The 22,257-nt window shown below is 44.2% G+C and overlaps 1 protein-coding gene and 1 pseudogene across 1 annotated transcript in view; one reads left to right on the forward strand and one right to left on the reverse strand.

Moving 5' to 3' along the window:
* ZBTB38 (zinc finger and BTB domain containing 38) overlaps positions 1 to 22,257 on the reverse strand; it is a 109,107-nt gene that overhangs the window by 17,188 nt on the left and 69,662 nt on the right. The window lies entirely within an intron of this gene.
* Positions 38 to 8,099, forward strand: LOC112475940 (annotated as a pseudogene).

The raw sequence follows: 22,257 nt of genomic DNA on the forward strand, positions 1-22,257 counted from the left end.
TTGGCCACTCAATTCCTAATGCACATACGTAATAACAAAACTGAATCAACAGAACGACTTTCTCCTCTCTCTACCACGAGTCTTCTATAAAAAGAAACTTAGAAATAAAACCCAACTAAAAAAAGAACACACTGTATTAGGATACTGACCTGGAATCAAGCAAAAGTCAAACTCACAGTCCATTTTGGGCCAGTGCGAGGCCCATATCGCAGTGGAATCTACTGCATGCGTTTGTTATCCCCTGTGGAAAGTTTTCTGACAAAGGACACTGCTTCAGTGATCCGGCTCCACCTTCCCACACATCTTTGCAGTACACTTTCTCATAGTCATGTTGGGTGACTGCGTCAGACCTCCTCACGTGACGGGGTGTTAGAAACACACGCATCAGATCTCGAAAACAGATTACAAAACAGAAGCCCTTTATAGAGTTCAGCTGTGTCTAGGAAAAGGCAAATCCTCTTGATTTGCCTTCTAAATGCACCCCAAAGGGGCTGAGAAGAGCTACGTTTATCAGACTTTCATGCATTTAAGCTATCAGATTCAAGAAGGCGTAGTATGACGAGAGATGTTTGTTTTTCAACTGAAATCGGGCCGTTCGTAAGGAAGCTACTAGAGTGCATCTGACAAAGAGGGAAACTGGCCTGAACCGCCTTACCTGAATATATTATTTTGAAAGGTAAACATTCGGTCTCTAGACTTGTAGTTACGTGCATATAGATTGTGAGAACGAGTATTACCAGATTCGTGAATGATGCAATGTGCTCAGTGAAATATTTCGAGTTGCTTATTGAAAGGATGAAAGAGGGGAAAGGTCCTTGGTTTCCTTTTTTTCTTTTTGAAACACAACAGTATTTCAGGGTAGCCCATGTACCTTGAGTTCACCTCAGGATCAAGCCTGCCTATATTCCTGCTTGTCTAAGAAACCTGGCATACAGGCTGAGTTTTTCTCTGAAGCTCTGGGTGCTGTGACCGTTTCTTGTCTCGATCAAATTCCACTGACACTCTGAGTCTCTAATGCAGAAGGCTTTTTTAATCTGAATGCTGTGGGGACAGAGTTACCAAAATGACCAGGATAGGATTCCTGTCCCCTGGAACTTTTTATTTTAGGCACGAGCCCGAAACCATGAAGAGCTGGTTTCAAAAGTCAAAAATCATTTTCTTGTGAACCTAACCTGCCAGACAATTAGATGACCCTGTTCCTCTCAGTTGCCTGCTACCTCACAGGGAAGGCAGAGCGAAACAATGTTATACGTTCTGGATTCTGCACAAGAATCAACCTCCAGCTAGTTGCAAGGATGGGTCAGCCTAAAATGGCCAGAGCACCAGCTGCTGCTTTGGTGTTAAACGATCTAAATCCATCGCCCACTGCACCCTTGTTCCCTACCTCCAACCTGCTCTGTACCCCGGCTTTCTGGAGACTCCTGCAAGACAATGAATCCACTCTATATTGGTTCTTGCTGGAAGAACCAGAAACTGGGCAGCGGGGAGTGAACGAAATAACACTCACAAAAAGCACAAAGTACAGTGCTTGGCACATAACAGAAGTTTAACGTGGCTGGAATCAGCTTGAGAATTGACTGTCCTGCTTCATTGGTGGCTATGGAGAGAACTGCTTATGCAGCCCACTCCACGCAATATGCAGGGCGATCTTTTAAAAACACATCTATCTAGTCAAGCCCTTTTCTGTCTTCTCCCTGATTTTAGGAAAAAGTCCAAACCCTTCACTGTGGTCCGCAAGGCACTGCACTGTTTACGGATCCCATCCACTCTCTCCAGACTCACTTGCTCCTTCTGCCGCAGTCTCTGTGCTCACCACATAGGCCTCCCTGTGCTTACTCTACTTGCCGAATCTCTTCCAGCCCTGGGACCTTTAAACACACTGGTCCAGCAATGCCCATAACTGGCTCACTCTCATACTTCAGGCCCAGCTCAAACGTCACCTCAGAGGGGGCACTCTATCTCTTACTTGCTCCCGCCTTTACTGGCCCTCGTGTCGTCTGGTTTATTTCTTCTAGACTACTTACTTCGACCTGCATGTACCACGTGTATTTGCCAGCTTGTTCACTGCCCACTCTGCCCATCAGAAAGAAAACTCAGGAGGGAAAGGACCTTATCTGTCCGTCCACCACCTCATCTCCTGGCTGCGGCACATGGTAGGCACTCAGGAAATCTTGGTTAAATGAATAAGTGAAGTGGCTATGTACATAAGACACAAACGAGGCTCACCCTGATCAAAGAAGTGACCTCCCTCTCCCTTGCACTCCTGATTCTCCTTATTCCGCTCTGCGTCTTCCTTTTCCTCAGCATTTATAACATTCTAATATAGTACACAATTTATTCATTGTTTTTCGTCCATCTGCCTGCTAAAATTTAAGCCGTACGGGGCAGCAATCTTTGATTTTCTTCACTGGTGTATCTTAAGCATCTAGAGTAAGCATGATACATAGTAGGCCCTCAATATTCATTTACTAAATGAACAATCTGTACATGTTTGTAAATCAGCATTATATATGGAAAGGCATCATAAATATTGCCAATTACGATTTTCATTTGTCTGAGTTTCCCCAACCAATTTGAATAAAATTGCTTTTATCTGACCTATTTCAGGTTGCGAAGCACTTCACATATTAATTCATTTAATCCACTTCGCAATCCTGCAGGCATGTAAAATGGAGATACCACTATGCACACTTCAGGGCTAAATGAATGAACAGAGTCCATGCTCCATACATGGAAGCAGATATTATTATGCCACAGTGCTGGTGTGGACTGTGAGCCTGGAGAAGTGCCTTGCTCACAGCGGAGCTGTACTTTCTGATGGCGGTGCAGTGCTCAGCTCCCCTAAACTCCACTGCCTCCCGTGCATGTGCACACACAGCAGGGGTAAAGCAGAACAGCTAACTTGCTCTATCCAACACAAAATGGCCCTGCAGTGATTCCAAACTGCAGGCTCGTCGTACAGCATCACCACTGCAGAAGTCTGGAACAGGAACAGACCCAGACTGAGATTCAAGAGCTAGGGCCGTCGGGGGCGGCCAGTTGGGTCACATGTCAGGAAGTCACTGAGAAATGCTACCTGTCGTGAAGCAGAATGTACTAGAGAAGTCTCCAAGAAAAGCAGCTGAGGATTGGACTTAAAGCACACCCCAGACCATCGGCAGCAGTTACCAGGGCAACCTGAGCATTGCTAGATGATGAGGCTTGGGCCTGGAACCCTTCCATCATGGCTGCCAGGTACAACAGGCGTTTTCAAGGTGCCACCTGAACATGCAGTCAATCACAGTGTTGCCCCACAGCCCAGAATTTGCTTAACACCCAACATCAAGGCCTTAACACTATACCCACATGTTGCCAACTTAAAATTTTTAGTATTAAAAATATAAATTTTAAAAGTTTGTTGCCAATTCAGGAGACATAAGATAGGATTTGCACAGCTAGGATTTGCTAATCTGAGTGAATGTATCAGGAAGATGAGTTTTCCTCTGCCTCCCCTCCCCCACAAGTATTTAGATTTATCCTTTCATTACAGGCCTGGGGATGATGCAGTCTCAGGGATCAGAGGCTAATGCTGGGGACCTGTCACTACATTCTGGTACAGCATGAGACCCGTGGGTACGATGCCTCAGGGGAGTGCTCAGGGAAGAGACTCTCCAGGGTGGGGCCACCTTTGGGTGTGAGCCTTCTCATGAGAGGGAAGGTCTCCCTGTGAACACGAAGCTGAGACCTGGTCAGTGAGGCTCCTTAAAAGCCTAAATCCAAATTCCAGTATCTTTACCAAGGCTTATGAGGTCCTCTGTTTGACAAACGTGTTCCTTCACCACAAGAGTATCAATTCTGTGAAGGCTGAGACTGTTTACGACAGCCTCTCCAGCTCCCAGCACCACACTTTGGCACATAATAGGTGCTAATAAGCCTTTATTAGATAAATACAAAAGCAAAAAGCACCCGTACACTAGGCTTTCTAGAGTTCACCTTACCTGGCACTGTTATCAAGCTTTCTTGGATCCAGTGTTAAGTCAATGTGAACTGTCTGGCTATTTGTCATTTATACTATAAAGCAGTAGTCCCCAACCTTTTTAGCACCAGAGACCAGTGCTTCTATGAGAATCTAATGCCTGATGATCTGAGGTGGAGCTGAGGTGGTGATGCTACTTCTTGCTGTGCAGTCCAATTCCTAAAAGGCCACAGACCAGTACTGTCCACTACTAGGGGGTTGGGAACCCCTGCTATAAAGGATACATTTGATGAACATAGAAAAAGTCAAGAAGGCTGTTCTGACTTGGTGAAAGGGAAAAAAACAAGATACAAAAACAAAGAACACTGCTGGCTTAAAGCTGAGCTGGATAAGACAAGTCAGGGCCATCAACTGCCCATAAAATTGTTACTGTTGAAACAAGTTAAAACATTGAAACGGCTTTGGAACACCAAAAAATTGCTTACTACTGCTGCTTTGGCTCAAAGGAAGGAAAAGAGCAATTTCTCAAACTCTACTAAAATGCATTGTTCTGTTAAAGACAACATAACAGGCCCAAAATGGAGTTGCTTATACTAAGCCCCACACCACCGAACTGAAATTTAACTTACTTTCGGCACTCCCAGGAATGGAATATTAGACCAGTCAATCAGAAGGCAACTGATCAGCATCCATTAGGTAATTTTTCTGATAAACCCCTGCCATCCCCAGTAAGGAAAGTAACCTTGCGATAACCAATCTATATTTTGCCTAAGTTCTTTGTTCTGCTCCCCTGTGCCTGTAAGATCTCTTAGGAGCTCCTTTCTGTTAGGCTGGATACAGCCCAATTCACGAATGGTTGAATAAAGCCCATAAGATCTTTATAATTACTCAGTTGAATTTTGTTCTTGAATCTTTAAACTCCAGGGATTTGGCCTTTGCCTCCTGAGTGCTTGGACTAAATTGGCAAGAAACTTAAAAATCAACTTTTAATACTAAAAATTTAAAGTTGGCAACATGTGGGTGTAGCATATAGTAAAGGACTTTGTGTCCACGTGATGTCCTCCCTTCAAGAACTCCCGCAGGTCTCCTCCTCTTGTACTCACTTTTCAGTTCCTGCCTGTATCTCCCTCACTCAGCTTCCTTTCATGAGAAGCTCATCCGGAGAAGGTGCTGGGCTGAGTGAAGCATCCCGGGGCCTGTGGCCTGTGGTCTGCTTCTGGGTCACAGACCTTGGATACTTGTGCTTCCTAGTGCATCGATATGTGACCCACTCCAAAAGCAGACACAAACCCTTTTCCCTCATCAGGTGAAACTAACTGTCAGATGAAAAAGGCATTATAACGTGTGCTTAATAATGGTAGGTCTCAGCAGAACTGCACATCAGGTTCATCTGCGAAACCTCAAAAAAGAATGTGAACTAGGTGACACCACCGACACTGGATTAGTTTTGGGAGACAGGGTCTGGGCAGAACCTGAGTTATGTTGTGTAGATGAGTTGACCCACGACTTCTAACTACATTGTGAAGAAACAGGTTTTGCTTGTGTCGGAGTCCCTCTGGGCAGCCTTCCTGTAGGTTGCTTTAAGAGTGACATCGATAATCCTCCACACATGCATCAAAGCCCCCAACGTGACTTATTTGACAGGAGGAAGTTAACTTAAATATGCCGGCCATGTGTTGTGCCTCTAACACCAGCTCTGTCACGCACTAGCTAAATGACCTTGGTCAAGTTAGCTGTGGGCCGAGGCCTGACTGAGGGCGGTGATTCCCCACAGAGGATTTCGTGTTCCAGTTTAAGGGCCTGTGCTACTTCACCAACGGGATGGAGCAGGTGCAGCTGGTGACCAGATGCATCTATAACCGGGAGGAGCTGGTGCGCTTCGACAATGACGTGGGGGAGTATCGTGCGGTGACCGAGCTCAGGCGGCCGGAGGCTGAGTACTGGAACTCGCAGGAGGACATCTTGGAGCAGACGCGGGCCGACGCGGGCCGACGCAGGCCGAGGAGGACAGGGTGTGCAGACACAACTACCAGGTGGACGCCTCCTTTACCTGGCAACGGTGAGTGGAACCCACAGTGACTGTCTCCCCATCCAGGACAGAGGCTCTAAACCACCACAACCTGCTGGCTTGCCTGGTGACAGATTTCTATCCAGGCCAGATCAAAGTTCGGTGGTTCCGGAACGATCAGGAGGAGATAGCCGGCACTGTGTCCACCCCCTTATAAGGAACGGAGATTGGACCTTCCAAGTCCTTGTGATGCTGGAAATGATTCCCCAGCGTGGAGATGTGTACACCTGTCACGTGGAGCACCCCAGCCTCCAGAGCCCTATCAAAGTGGAGTGGTGAGCACAGTCTGAATCTGCCCAGAGCAAGATGCTGAGTGGCATCGGGGGCTGCATGTTGGGGATGATCTTCTTCGGGCTGGGCCTTTTCATCTGTCACAGGAGCGAGAAGGGTCTTCGTGGGTCTCCACCAGCAGGGCTCCTGTATTGACTCCTGAGGATACTTTGACTGGGATTGGATTTATTTCTCCTGTAACATCTGCCTATTGTTGCCCTGAATTCCCAGCTGCCTATCTCAGTTTGTCCCCTTTTGAGATTAGAGCCCTCCAAGACTCTGATGTAGTTACCAGGTCACCTCCTGTGACCCCTGCCAGAGGCTCTGACTGACATGCTTTCTGCACTGACCCTGGAGCCTCTGCCTGTCCACTGCCAGCTGTATCAACTCAGCCCCTAAAGGGTTTTTCTGTTTCTATTCTTCCCCAAGACTGTTCATGAGAAGCAGGTTGAAGCCATTTACCTGAATATAGAGTTTTTATCATAATTAAACATGATTTTGTTATCGAAAACAAACAAACAAACAAAACCTCACCTAACTTGACCAAGGTCATTTCACTAGTGCATGACAGAGCTGGGATTCAAACCCAGGCAGTACGACTCAAAACCACAATCTCCATTTCAGGTTCAAAAGCACCAAGTTAGCTTTCCCATGCCTTTAATATCCAAAGCTCATCTGCTCATGACCCCAGCCTACTCACTAGTGTGTGTGTGTGTGTGTAACAAACTGTAGCCTAGACTTGAGCAGGGCTGCCACGTACAGGGGATAGGTTATGCCCTCTGATATGCTGTGGGACTAAGAGGACAATAAGGCAGCCTATGCTGTGCATAGCCAGGTAGGGTACCCTAGGAGGGCTGCATCCTTTCAGAAGGGGGCCATTTCTTTAATATGCACAAAGACACCACATGGACTACCAGATGGCCTTGGAGTGAACACTTAAAGGGAAATTCGGAATTTTCCATAACATTCTACTTTAAATTTACTATTATTTTTTTAATGTAAACTTTGAAGTACTATATGGCACTCATAAATATTATCATTTTGATTTTGATCCACTTCCATCTCAAGGTAATATTTATCAAATGCCTACCGCCCATTAGTTATTGAGCATATAACAACGCAAAGGCACAGTGAAGAGCTAAAAGCTACTAAACCAGGAGAGCTGAGAGACCCCAAAGCATTGTATTAATCCGTTCATGAAACAGGGCTCTACCTAAGGATAATTTAGGATAAGGCAAACCACGTTTAGTCTGGTACAGTGGCTAAGGCCTGAACTTTGGTATCAGGTGTACTTGGCTCTGTCACCTCTGGTTGTAATCTTGGGCAAGTTTCTTAAACTCTGCCCCTCAGTTTCTTCATCTGCAAAATGTAGCTAATAATAGAATCTACCAGGTTAACATGAGGATTAAACAATAATACCTGCTAATACCTGCACAGTGCTTGGTGCAGTGTCAAGATTAATAAACATTAGCCATATTGGTATTACTATTACCAATTCTTATTAGTCACAAATGTCAGTAGCATCAAGCATTACCAAGTATTGCCCCCAGGCCCCAAATCTAGGGAATACGGAATTCTTCAATGGCAGAGACAAATGCTTTATTTCACTGTGTGCTCAGGGCATCCCCATCCCCCCTCACAATGTTTCATACCCCAGAGAGGTTAACTATTCTTCCCTAATGCAGAGGGCAGTGACATCTGAGCCTTAGCTCATATTTGGGTGTTTAGTTACAAGTTTCATCTAAATTAGGGGTCCCCAACCCCCGGGCCACAGACTGATACCAGTCTGTGGTCTGTTAGGAACTGGGCCGCATAGCAGGAGGTGAGCGGCGGGCCAGGGAGCAAAGCTCCAACTGTATTTGCAGCCACTCCCCAGCGCTAGCATCACCGCCTCAGCTCCACCTCAGATCATCGGGCATTGGATTCTCATAGGAGCAGTGGTCCCTGGTGCCAAAAAGGTTGGGGAATGCTGCACTGTTTGTTAGCGCTTTTTTCTAAACATGGGGAAAAAGGCATTAAGAATGTAAATAAAACTCATTCAATTTAGCTACTCATTAGCAATTCTGATAAAAAGCGTGATAGGAAGGAGACCAAAATAATCTGTTTAAGACAAATACTTAAATCATTTATAAACTTCCATCATGCGTTCTTGTCCACTTAAGCCAAAAGGTCAAATTTCGCTAGATAAAACAAGGCTAGGGCACTGTCCATTTATTGGGTTATGTGCCTGTTTTACATGTCAACATTCTTGCCTTCATAAAAAAGGCTCCCCTGTGCTTCGTTCCCTCTCCTATTTAGACTCCTGGCGGATGACATTTGTTCCTTTCCTTTCACACCAAGGGGATTTGTGGAGGCCAAAGTCTCGGGACCTTCTCTCTCTTACTTCAAACTAAGAACCTAATAATTTGGTTATGATTCTTTTTAGTGAATACGTTAATGGTTTTGGGGGGGGCGTTATTTTTATTTTTTTATTTTTAATATTTTTAGTTTAATGCTCAGTTTAATAGGTCCATTAGGTTGTGGTCTGTTCAGTAAAAAATTTTTTTAAATTTGGGTTCAGTGTGCAGCTTAGCACATTTACGTGCTTATTTATTTTGGATTTTGGTTCATGTTTCCATTGAAGTCCTTGATTAAAATTTTGACAACTGTCAGAAGTAGTCAATAGTTTGTAAGCTTTCCTGGTCCACGCTTCCTGCAGTTAGTTATCTTCATCCTCAGAGGGGAGAGCAGGGCTTGTACTTACACACCCCTGGGTTCAAATTCCAGCTCTTCCACTAAGTAGCTGTATAAGCACGGACAAGTTAATTAACATCTCAAGACCTGGGGTTTTTTGTTCTAATCTATAAAATGGATATAGGAGTGCAACTTAGTTCTTAATAGGATTAGATGAGACAATACAGATGAAATGTAGTATCTCATTCTATTGCTCTTTTTCACTCTGATGATTTTCCATGAAAATTCCAGAAAACAAAGCAATACCTAAAACTCTTTTCTCTAGCCCACCTAATTATGATAATAGCAACCTATTTAATGCTTGTTGGTTGAAAGGGTGTTGGAAGCAGGGGTCATTTTGTAAGTGGGGATTTCCCTGCAGCTGAAGTGGAGAGATGAGTGGCCTGGAGAGTCTCAGACTTTGAGGAATTCCAGTGAGCCCAGCAAGACTAGCTCTGCAGGCTGGACGGCCAAGAGTACCCGGCTCAGGCGAGGCTGAGCCCAAAAGAAGGGAAGTTAGATAAAACATGCTCGTGGAAGGTAAGTGCAAAAATAAATATTTAGCAAAATAAAGGAGTGTGGGTTAATACAGATACGGTAATGTAATTGAAAGAACATTTAATTTTAAAGAATAGGTACATGCATTACAATGTAATATTATGATAAAGCCAATAACTGTGTATTAATAGATATAAAAGTAGTGATGCTATTGTTTTGGGGAGCCCTGCATGCCCATTAAAGATATTGCCCCCTGCAGACCTACTGTGAAAAATAAGCAGAAAAGGAGAGTTCTAAACAGCCGGACAGCTTCTACAGCTTGAGTGGTTTCTCTAGGTCCACAGGTTGCTCCTTCCAGTCTGGGTAAAGACACTTAGCAAGGCTGCCCTCAGACCTTCATCTTAGCCCCAGATGTGATTACTCAGTTTCTCCATACACAGAAACAACACAAACACAGAGGGAGCCAGCTCCATCAGTGTGAAGAGACAGAGCTGGAGAAGGCAAAGCATTTTACAACCCAAGTGCTCTGTTTCCTTCACACCTTCATTCTATTCCATCCTCACCTGGCTGGGAAGGGGCCCTTTAAGCACAATGGGACAAGTTACGCTGAATAGACTCTATACCAGCAGGAAGGAGAGGAGGCAGGGTACAGAGGTGTCCTGGACCAGAAGAGGTGGGGCCAGAGACAGGATACAGGGGGAAGGAGGCCATGGAGGAAGAGGCTTGGGGCTCCCCCTTCAAGAAGGCCTCTGTACTGATGCCCTCCCTAGTAAATGGAACTCTAGGTGCTGTACCACAACTCCTGGGAAGGTCTAGCTTACTATGTTACTGAATCTGCCCACTATGCTCTTCCAGGTGTCATGGGCTTAATAATAGGGTTAGAGTCACAAAATTCCCCAGGGCAGTCCCTCGCTCTGAGAGCAGGGAGCCCCTCTTAAAAACGTGATCCGTTAGAGCCTTTTTCTGGCAGCAGCTTTCTCAGAATTGTGTTTTCAGGTTCCCTTTTGTTAGAAGCCACAGCCCATTCCCAGTCCACAGTGCTGTGTCCACAAGATGGTGCTGAGTCCACACAAAGAAATGCTAGTGTCCCAAGTAGCCAGTAATCCAGTTCCCCAAATCTTTCTCAAAATGGGCAGATGAGTAAGTATCGCTTCGAAATAAAGAGACATTGAGTATTTTAGATAACAAAAAGCAGAGAGCATTTTTCTTAGTGGCACATGCACTCTTAACTCATTCTTAATTTGCCACAAATGGATTCTAGAGATTCTTCAGATCAGGGATGGGGACTGCTCCACCCAGTGTGGGAATTCTCCCTATAGGAAGAGCAGCAATCGAGGGGGCAGCAATTGAGGGGCCTTCAATGGTAACCTCTGCCACATGACAGCCCTTTGAAAGTTTATTCTGCACATCTCTTTTCTGAACTAAAAATCTCAAATGCCTTCCGCTATTCCCTGGTAAAAAGAATTTTACAGACAAAAAGAAATTTATAGATTATACTCCAACCCCTTCGTTTCAGATATGAGAAAACTAGACCACGGAGAAGTTAAATGACTTGCCTAAGATCTCATGGTGTGACCAAAACATCTCTCTAGACTTCTGGTTCCACACGCCTTACTATACCATACTCCTCGAATTGCAGGTGCTGGGACCCTCCTACCAACAGTATGACCTTAGAAAGTACTTTATCCCCTTAAGCCTCAGCCTCCTCACCCATAAAATGGAGTGAACAGTGTAAACCTCATGGGATGTCGGGAGGATTAACTGAGAGTATACGAGCACTCAGCAAGTACACAGCAAATAGTAAGTGCTCGATAACTGATTTTATTTATAGTACACAGACTTTTTTCTTTTTTTGGCATGGAGTTTTTCTTTCTTCCTTTGTTTTCTTCTTCCTCTTTGGCTTCCAAACTTCCAAGGCTGATTTTTTTAACCGATACTCAAAAAAATTCACTTATTTTTTCTGGTTAATTTAATTGTATTCATTAGGTCTATTATCTCCAGTCTGTTGGAATATTTTAGAATGTCAATTCTATCTTAAAATATATCTACTGATTCCTTAAACATGTTATACTGATTCCTGCTCCAGAAACTTTCCGGAAAGTTTAGGATGGTGATGTCTGTGACAAAAAGGCACGACCATTTTCTCTGCTCACCTCCAGAGAGGGGCAGAATGTGATCATTCTTCTTACCCACTCGGGTATTTTGAGATCAAAGTTGTCATACTGGTGATAACTTGGGAAATATTTTTCAATCTATGAGAATATAACAGATAAAGCCTTGGTTTCATCTTTAAAGAGGAAGGAGGCTGAATCCACACTAGCAGGAAGTGACTCTGTGAGAAGCAGCTCTGGCCGTGTCTGGCAGCAGCTTTTTCAGGGTTGTGTTTTGAGGTTAATATGTTTGGAATCAGGATGCGGAGACCTCAGTGTAAGTGAGCTCTTGTACTGAGATCCAGAAAACATCAGAGCTGCTGGGAATGAAATTACTGGGAATAACCTAAGAGTAAAAGAACAAGACGTTAAGCTGCTTGGAGCTGACCTGCGCTCCCTGGGCTGGTCCTTGGTTGCAGAAGACCCAATCTAAGCCCCGACCAGTTACACTCTCTCAGCTCTGTTGTTTCGACAAGCACAGCAAGACTCTAGTTTTCCAACCATTCTCTTTCTTTCCTGCGTCATCCCTAACTAGCTCATGCTATTTGTTTTTTTCTGGGGTTTACATCCCAGCATCCTCGTACCCTGCCCCTGTCGGGGAATTCAGACAGCCTGAAATTGTCCGGTGCCCATATCCACTTACCGAGCAGAACACCAACTTCCCCATCCTGACTTTTCCCAAAGGTCAACTTTCTGGAACTAAGCACAGAACAAAGATAAGAACCCCAGTCCTTATTCCTGCTTAACCCTTTCCATTTACAAATCGCTTTCATACACACCGTCTCATTTTCTTTCTCACAACACCCCTATGGGCTGTGAAATATTTCCAGTCAATAGGTCACTGAGGCTCAGAAAAATGAAGCCAAAATCCTGACACGACATAGCTTATCATTGGCAAGGTTGGATTTTCAACCATGATCTTGTGACTCTGAGTCACGAACTTTTTCTAGCATACTTACAAAGAAGAGTATACTTACGTAATTCCAAGTGTTAGTAAATATAACCATCTCATCTTTTGATTGTTTAATGGTTGTTTGTTTTATGCCAAATTTCATGTCAAAAGTGTATTTGCCATTCAAACGACGTTTTATTTTTACCAAAAAAATCAATGTTTCCTGATCAGCCCATATGCCATTAACACACTGCTGATGAGGTTATCATCTACGCATTCTACTTCGTATACTCTGCCATCCTGCATTACCTGATTGCACAGCATTTTAATTTACTCTGTAAAATGGAAATGATACCTGAGATGATTACTGTGATAGTTAAATGAGGCAGTGACCACAGAGATCTTACCTAGCAGGAGTTTACTCACACACACCCATACATACAAACTACTGCTACTACCGCTAAAACTTCATTACATTCATTAAAACCAAGTAGTTTTGTTTTCTTAACAAGTGTCTGATGAGGTGTAAGGCAGCATGGATCCAATCATTCAGAGAAGCAGAAAAACTGTTTCATCCCTTTGGCCTTGTTTAATCCTTTATCTCTTCCCTTGTTCAGCAACCTCTGGAGTCCACAGTCCAATGGAGGAGATGGACAAGCAGACTAACAGCTTCTCCATGGTGACTGAAGTGCTCTAGTGAGAGTGCCCAAGGCTCTGGAGGAGGCACTTAAACTGAGTCAGAGAAAGAGAGGTGGAATAGAGTTTTAAAAGACAGGCAGTTCTTTTGAATCCAAGACGGGAAAAGGCATTCTATTCTAGGCAGAGGTCTAAACAAAGCAAGGAAGCACGAAACAGAATGACACATTCCGGGGAGGCAAAGAGGTTGGGATGGCTGCTACATAGGGCGTGGGCAGGGCCTCCTGGGAGATGGAGAGGGAAGATTGATAGGCACCTGGGTGTAAAGATTTTCAGATGTCGTGATGACTTTGGACTTTACTCTTTAGACCAGTAGTTCTCAACCCTTAACTGGATATTGGAATCACCTATAGGCACTTCAAAAAAATATCAACAGTCAGGTTCCAACTGGAGATTCTGATTTATTTGGTTCTAAGTGGATGCTAGGTATCGGGATTGTTTAAAAAGCTCCCCAGGTGATTTTAACATGCAGCCCGGACAATGATGGGCCATTTAAAAGATTTTAGGCAGGAGGCATTTAACAAATCTGCAGATGGGTCATACCGGGAACAGTCTGGTGAGAGGGATGTCTGGAGGGGGTCTGAAAAGAAGGCAAGGAGACAGATGGGGATGAAAGGAAAAGAACAATTTGAAAGTTATTTGGATGGAGGAATCAACTAACTGGAAATTAGAGAAGAGAGAGAGGGAAGAATGAAGGTTGACATACCAGTTTGATTGCCTAGATGTACCATTAACAGGTAGGGAACCAGATCAAAGACTTGGTTTGAGAGGAGGATTATGCCGTCTGTGCTTTCTCTGAGGAGTGTGGAAAACGCAGGCAGTGCTCTCAATCAATAAGCGTCCAAAGTGGACTTTGTTCCTGAAAGGAAGCTGAATTTTCAGATATGCAGTACACTGACACATGGGAGGTGGCTACAAATATGAACATGAATATTACCCAAGGAAACTAAAGCGAATAAAAAGAGGGTCAAAGGAGGAGCTTGCAGAATACCAATACCGAGGGGGTGATGGATGTATCAGAATAATGGAGGTCAATGTTAAAAATTTAGTTTCTTGGTACTATCTCAGGCTGACTGAATCAAAAGAGCTAGGGGTAAGGCCCCAGAAACTGATTTTTACTAACTTTACACGTGCTTCTGATTCAAGGCTAGGTTTGGACACTGTATCAATTTCCTGGGGCTATCATAATACATTGTCACAAACTTGGTGACTCAAAACAACAGAAATTTATTCTCTTACAGTTCTGGAGGCCAGAAGTCCACATTAAGGCGCTGGCAGGGTTATGCTCCCTATGAAGACTCTAGAGCAGCGGTCCTCAACCTTTTTGGCATCAGGGACCAATGCTCCTATGAGAATCTAATGCTTGATGATCTGAGATGGAGCTGAGGCGGTGATGCTAGTGCTGGGGAGTGGCTGCAAATACAAATGAAGCTTTGCTCGCTGGCCTGCTGCTCACCTCCTGCTATGCTGCCTGGTTCCTAATAGGCCATGGACTGATACTGGCTCATAGTCTGGGAGTTAGGGACCCCTGGCTCTAGAGGACAATCTTTCCCTGCCTCTTCCAGCTTCTGGTGGATGTAGGCATTCCTTGGCTTGTGGCTGTATAACTCCAATCTTTGTCTTCATCTTCACATGGCCTTCTCCTCTTTTTGTGTCTGTCCTCTGAGTGTCTCTTATAAGGACACCTGTCTTTGGATGTAGGGCCTACCTCATAATCCAGAATGAACTCATCTCAAGATCCTTAACTAATCTATATCTGCAAAGACCCTTTTTTCAAATAAGGTCACAATCACAGCTTCGGTGGTGTGGACATATCTTTTGGGGGGCCATCATTCAACCCACTACAGGCACCAGGGCAACAACTCCTCTGGATGAAGGGGAGAGGGAACTGGGATCCAGAACTGCAAGCTGAGTTCCCCGACAATGGCAGGAAGAGGAAGAAGAGAGGGCCATTTCAGGAACTAAGACCTACAGCTGCACGTCCAAGTCTTGTGCGGCCTGGGGAACCGCAGGTCACTAACTGTCCAGGGCACGAGGCCACCTAAATGTCCTATACAGAATGGAAAAATATCACCACAATCATAAGTTAGCAAAATGCTAGACCAAAGCAAGAGCTTTGAAGGGTTGAAAGCGTTTTTAGTTAATTCGCTTTCTAAGCCAAAGTCATTGGATATGAAGCTAGGGTTTCATCTCTAAGATACTGTGGCCATTTTTCTCCTCACCACCCTAGTCCCTTCCAGTCCAGACAACTAGTCACCACAGCAACATTTTTATCTTCCAAAATGTTTCCTTAGGAGCAGGCAATGTTCTCGGTCACCAACATTAAAGGTCCAGTTACACCTCCCTTCTCACTGCTCACCAGGGTCCCCAAATCTTCACTGAAAATGGATCGACCCTCATTTTCACAATGATACATGTACCACTATTAAAGTCCCACATCATAATCCTCTGTGTCAGTTCCCAGACGCACAAAGGTTTTCTGCCCTCTAACAGGCATTTCCCTTCCTGGCATGTCCAGAAAGTCAGTGGGTGGTGGGGAGGGCGGGAAGAAACCAGGTGCTATGTTGAGGTTAACATCACAGGCAAGGGACAATAGCCTTCAGAATCAGATCCCTAGTGATTTCATCATATATCCCTATAGTATAACGTAAAAGGCACAGTCCAGCCCCCACCCCTAAGACTGTCCCAAAGCACCTCCTAGCTAGCAATCTGCAAGGACCAATCTCTACGCAAGCCTGTCTCGGTGCTTTAGCACGGCATCCAGAGCCACGCTCCCCAAACACTAACATACGTGAGTCAGCTGGGGATGTTGTTAAGCGCATTTTCTGACATACTGGGTCATGCATGTGTGGTCCATCTTCATGTATGTCAGGGTGGAGATGGCTAAGGTACAATACTGAGTTTCAGGTTTAAGGAAACCAAGTTTCCTTACCTGCTGGTGTAATGATAATAGTTATAATGCTGCTGCTGATGATGCCAATGACAACAGAAGCTAATATTTACTGAGCACTTTCTACACACTAGGCCTTGTGTTAAGTGCTTTACAGACAAGATGACTCACTTAGCACCTAGAGAGCTAAGGAAAATGGGAGTGGTTAAAAGATGTTTAGAAAAAAAGGGAAGGCATTATAAATTCCAGGATGTGCAGAAGGTCAATCAAGTGTCAACTGAGAGAGAAGACAATTCTCACATTGTCCCAGTCCAGGACTAGTCAGGAAGTTGCTAAGTGCTTGATATTTCAGAAAGCATCCTTCGGCTGAGCAGGTCAATACCACAGACTAGGTATATCAAGATATGCCTGCTGTCCTTTGGTGTCATCCCTTAGCCTGATGCCATCCAGGACAGCCTCTGTGGGCTTGGCTCCATTCAGTTGCCTCAGGAGTGACATGCCTGGATAAGGAGGGCTTCCTTTGGTGCATTCTTACTGTTCTATCCTGATGGGCGCACTGGGCACTGGGCGGCTTAATCACAGCTACGTCTCACGCCTCTTGGACATACACACTGTGTTCTGCTGCTGTCGCTACCAACACATCACTTTGCCTGTATGAGATAGACACACTTTATATCCAAAGTGGCTTCTTTATTTGCTGTGACATGGAGAAGGCTCAATGGCCATGACTTTTCCTTTGGGCTGGGTCTTAGGGAGCTTCAAGCCCCTAAGGAAAAGACTGGGCAGGAAATCCAGGCTGGTGTTTTGAGTTTGATGGGATAGCTCTGTAATTGTCATGCTGTATTCAACCTGCAGACCTGTTTCATTCAGCCACAGTATTTAACTTTTTTCATGCCCTCCAGTTTGCTACAATCTAACCACACTATCTCCTTACATTCGGCCTGCTGGTGTAATGATAATTAATATTATCATTAATTTATATTACCTTCCTGTCCCTGTATCTGAATTTTAGACCCTAATCTATAATAAAATAAGTATAAATCACTTATAAGTTTTGTTCTGTCTGTAACATTTCAGTCTTTATACAGTGATTCATTGTCCTTCTAAAATTTAAATGATGAAATATCAGTCTTCAAGGTTTTAAAACTACCAAAATATTCCATCCTAATGAAGGATAGGTAGTGAGACACCTTAACAAGGAACATATTTGGGTCACACAATATTTTTTCGGAATCTATCTGGTTTGTTCATTTTCATGTGGAACATTTCTTAATACATGAATCCTAGGGGGCAGAGTGGCAAATATTAAACTCTTCACTTTGCTTCAAAAGTTACTTTAATTACAGGGTCAGCTCAGGCTTTGAGAAGGAAGTGATATTCAACTCCTAATCAGTACTCCAAAAAATCTGATTCCCTCTCAAGAGGCACCCAGCTCTTTTTTTTTTTTTTTAAAGAAAGTCCCGTCTTCATCATTAGCAGGCAATGTAATGAGAAAAGCAGTAATTGCTGAGAATGCACAGATCTTTATCGGTAGCTGCTTGCTGGGTCAGAGTATTCTGAATGGATGTCACGCTCCATCACTGCATCACACAACAACAATTCCCATAACCAGATCACAGAAATGGAGCATGAACTACCTGGAAGTCAGGGCTTCAAACAATGGGGTCAACACAATAAAGCATACCCACCAAGATCACAAGTGTCCTTAGGGAACCCTCAAGAATGGAACAATGGTGGTCAACCCAAAGAAGTAACTTCCGCTCTAGAAATGTTGGATGGGGGGTCGGAGCAGGGGGATGCAGAGCTAATCCCTTTGGTCTAGAGAGCAGTCCAAACCTATCTCTCATGTTGGTGGGGACCTCCTGGAGAAAAGCTGCTGATGCCTTTGTCCTGTTCTGCCACTCCTCTTCCCCACTGTCAACAGACAGGCTCATGGTTTCCCACTTGGTTCCAGACACAAAATGTACACAGATGACTTTTATAAACCTGGGCTCTCATATATTTGAGTCCGTGTACATTCTTTCCTCGCACATTCATGTCCTTCTCTCCTGTTTTCTACCATTCCTCCCCCCATGTGTTCCATCATTTCTCCTCCACCGCCCGTTTTTCCAGCTTGAAGCCACGGCTGGCAATACTGCAATCTCTGGAGGGAGGCCAGGCATGGCGGCACAGTTCTCTGAGGCAGCACTGCAATGTGAAACAGTCACCTCTTCCTAGGGTTCAGGAGATGCAGGTGACTGGCAGAGCTGTCAAGCGGCCCATCAGTAGGTCTGATGTACAATTAGAAGCACAAGAGTTTTTCTACTGCAGAAATGCTGCAAAAACTCTGGCCAGTCTCACAAATGGATGCACAATGGTTTAGACAAAAGAAATCGACTGGGGAAAATTGCTGGGCACGGAAAGGGAAAAATATTAAAGTAACTAAGTTCCAGTTAGCTTTTGCTAACTTTACCCCCCAAACAAATTTAATTAAAACTGAATGAAGGTTTCTGGCACTAGTCAGGTATCCAAACAGTTCCCCTGTTCACCTGTTTTAGAGTGAAATTACCTGGGGGCAGGCGCAACAGGAAGCAATTACACAATACATTGTCTATGTCAAAAAAAAAAAGCAAAATTCCCAAAACCAATCCCAATCTCCTGTAGATAAAAGCCCACAACAGGCTGTTTAGAAAAATTATGCTTTAAATATACTGATCTAAAAAAACCTAAAGAACAGGCTGTACTGTAGAACAGCTCGAGTGTCTGCCTGTGCTTTCATTTTAGAAAACAAATAGACTCCACAGTGGGAGGAGTTTTACACAGGGATTCAAACTCACAGAAAATGGCTACCGGTTCTAGAAACCAGAACACAACAAACAGGGCACTCAAGGGACCCTCTGGGAATACAGGGCACTTGCCTTTCACCAGAGTAATTATCTAGAGACAGATATAACCGTTTTTTCCAACCAGTAACATAAATCATGGCCTCCAAAGTATTTGTTTGCTGAACGCCACAATGACTAATCACTCGACTTTTATTATCCTTCCTGCTAAGGGAAGCTCATGGGGGGAAAATAGGTCATTTTTAATGTAAGGTAGCTGCTAGAATTGGGGGTAAGACTCCCCTTTAATCATAAAAGAAAAAAAATTCTCAAAAAGTACTTCCTAAAATGGAAGCGCAAATCACCTTATCAGAAACTCCTACTATTAAACAGAAAGTCTTAAAGTAGATCATTCGGACATGGCAAAAAGCTCTTGATTGGTTTTCTGAGAATGTCAAAATCAAAAACAAATATTAGGAATATTAAATATACAATGAAACATTTAGGAAAAAATGTTCCCTGGGTAACTTACGGTACGCTTTTCTGCAAAAAGTCGACCTACAGTGTGTAGTAGCTAAAGAAACTCCAGAATTGATAGACCTTAACAGGAAAGTTTTTAAAGGTCAGGTTTTTTTTTTTTTAAGCCCTATTTAGCACAGCACTTGGGGTAGGCCAGTTCTCTAACGTCTGCGTAAAACCCCACTGGAGCTTCACTTCACTGCCACGTCATTGCTTTTTCCGTCTATCCTAGTCCCTTCTGCTTCCTCAAAGCGGTCCTCCCTTTTCTCTCCCCTTAAAGCGAAGGTAGAACTTGCACTAGTCCAAGGGGAGGGCAGAGCGCACCACGGACGGTATGGTTCTGCAGCAGGCACACCCAGGCAGCAGGTCTGACTTCGGCTGCTGTAAGACAGTGAACCGCTTCCACTGATCTGAGACCTTGAGAAACCCTGCTCTTTGTGAGTTCGTGTCAGGGATTACAAGAGTAGAATAAACGGGTATAAACCAGGGCAGACCAGAATGCTGAGTAGGTTTTTTAAAAAAGGAAATCCTCACTTTGGTCTAGGAGCGAACTGATGTTCTATTAGAGGTAATTAGAAACCTCCATTCTTACGCGAAAATGCATTTAAGTTTGGGGAGCCTGCGATCCAAACACGAGTCTCTCATGCTTGGCAAGATAATACATTCAGCTGTTTTTACTGAACTGGTGATCTTATTATCTAATTGTAATCAACTCCACAAACAACCAGAAGTTGTTCTAACACACGAACAGGAAGAACACAAACAAAACAGGGCCTAGAAACACCAGTGAACTCACAAAGCAGGAAGTGACAGCTCATATCCACCTCACCTTGCACAAGGCCTGCCTTTACGAGTTGCTGAAATAACCCTAAAATGCCCTTCTAGGATTTAAACAACCACTGGATTTCTCCTGAACGTGCACCCTGGGATGAACACGCTCATAGTAGAAGCCAGCAAAATGGGTGTGCAAGCTGGGTCTCCCTCATACTCCCTGAGAAAATGTTTAATTCCTCTCAAAATTAAGTAATTGTATAGCTTAGTAATTTTCATTTAAATAAGAAAGGAAAAATGCTCTTAACAAATAGGAAATAGCTTTCTGCCTCTCCTAGTTTAAAAAGATCTTCTTGACCACCTTAATTGGCAAGAATCCAAACGCTTAGACAGGACTGAAGTTTACATCATGGTGTCCTACTGTACGTCTGCTAGAAGCCCAGCAGGCATTGTGGTTCACTCTCTCCAATGGAACAGTTCCAGCCCCTCTTTATTCTTTGCTTGTAGGCTGCCATCTCCGGCTCTGATAACCTGCCTTGAGACAGGGCTACCTGTCCTGTTTCTGCAGAGAGTGTACTGGACTGGGCATAGGACAATGGGTTCTGTTCCGTTTGCTACTAATCGTGTGACCTTGAGCAAGTCCTATGACTTCCCAGGACTCCCGTTTCCCTATGTGGAATGTGAAGAAGTTGGGCAAGTTTATTTCTAAAGTTCTTTCTAGCCATAAAATGTGGAAACCACGATTCCTTACCTCCCATTTTGTCACCTTCTGATTGACTCCCAGCCAGTCTCGATCTTTCTGTAAGAATCTTCATTTCCTCCAAAGTGGTCAGTTCTCCCATCCTTAAATTCCCATACTCTCCTCAAAAGTGTATGGAGGTAAAGGCAGAACCTGAAGTCTGGCTAGTACTAGTGTCTCCACAAGGACAGCTGGAGGGAGCTTTGAAATCAGGGGCCACAGAAGACCTCAGATGTGAAGTTTACTATCTGCTCGTCTCAGCACCTCTGCTTTTCTGCTGGAGACGAAATAGAATTACTGCACCTTAAAGCTGTAAGAAACCTTAGCCATCAATGAATGAGCCAGCTCTCTGGTTACAGGTGAGGAAACCAAGCTAGCAAAGTTACTTAACTTTCTTTCTCAAGGTTGTGCAATCAGGCAAGGGATCAAGTCCCAGGTCTTCTGTCTGCTCTCTCGCATGAGGTCTTTCGCCTCCCTCTGCAGGGCTCTGGGCTCTCTCCCTCACCCCTCTAGGCTTCCTCAGGGCCTCAGAGGGTAATCAACAAACACTTACTGTGCACCTCTGCTTAATTCCCCAAGGAACTCTTTTAAAAACTTTCAAGTAGCATGGCCACTCTGGAAACATTTAACCAGGCACAGGGACAGTGACAGCTCTGGCGAGACACAAACTGATTGATCGTATCAGTGCAGAAATCCATTGGTGTTTTGACTCTAAAAGAAAAGCTTGCAGCAGCACATAGATGGTAGATAAGGACAGGTGAGGGAGGTAGGGAGGCCCCTTGAGGATGGGGTCCTGCTCTGGTACCTGGCACAGAGTTCATATTTATTGAACAAATTCAAGTTTTGACATTGCCTCTACACCACTTGCTTCTTGTCAAAAATTCTGAGGTTACAATAATACTGGGGATAAGGGTCTCTAAGTCTCTAAGCTAAAATCAAGAACAATGATCTATCTATTGTATACTTTCAGTATGTGGCTGGGGAAACAACATGGGTGTGGAGAAAAGAGGCCAGACTTTGGAGTCAGATAAGACCCCAGGGTGTGAAAACCTTTCCTCTACAAAATTGACGTTATTGAACTTCTTTGCCTCAACTGCCACCACATCAGGTTATTTTGAGCTTTTAATAAGATGACTGAGATAATGCACGTTAAGATACAGATCTGACTCCATGAACGTCAGTTCTGTCCTCTCGGGGGCTCTGGGTATAGACAGAGAAATTCTGTTTCTAGGCAAAGCTCCAGGTCATCGGCATCCTCTTCCAAGAGAAGCAAACCATCAACGAATGCCAACAACT

Source organism: Pteropus alecto, unplaced genomic scaffold (assembly GCF_000325575.1).
Source record: "Pteropus alecto unplaced genomic scaffold, ASM32557v1 scaffold92, whole genome shotgun sequence".
NCBI lineage: Eukaryota > Metazoa > Chordata > Mammalia > Chiroptera > Pteropodidae > Pteropus > Pteropus alecto.